The sequence below is a fragment of the Perna viridis genome, chromosome 13 (assembly GCF_037379345.1).
Source record: "Perna viridis isolate PV_CMFRI_1.1 ecotype Kerala chromosome 13, ASM3737934v1, whole genome shotgun sequence".
Classification (NCBI taxonomy): Eukaryota; Metazoa; Mollusca; class Bivalvia; order Mytilida; family Mytilidae; genus Perna; species Perna viridis.
The window spans coordinates 12,158,612-12,158,935 of record NC_142457.1 but is presented as its reverse complement, the minus strand read 5'-3'; positions in this window follow the sequence as shown (position 1 = coordinate 12,158,935).

Below are 324 nucleotides of genomic sequence, written 5' to 3'. Positions count from 1 at the left end.
ATGTCAGTACTTTAATGATAAGATCGATATACATGAACTATCATTTGTACAATGTGTATCAACTATATACATGTAAATATAGAATTCACGTGTAGAATACATGCATGTAACAGACATTTTACATTTGATCCTAGTCCAGAAATCTGCATAATCTGACACTTTTGTTGCTCCAAAAAATAATCTTTTAGATTTCTGCTTAATAGAATTTAATGCTGATCGAAGCGAAGCGAACATATTAAGAAGTAAAATTTGTGAAAAATCAAGGTTTTCAACAGAAAAAGAAAAATCCAAATTTCATCGGGCATACCCCGGCACGCCCGTCAT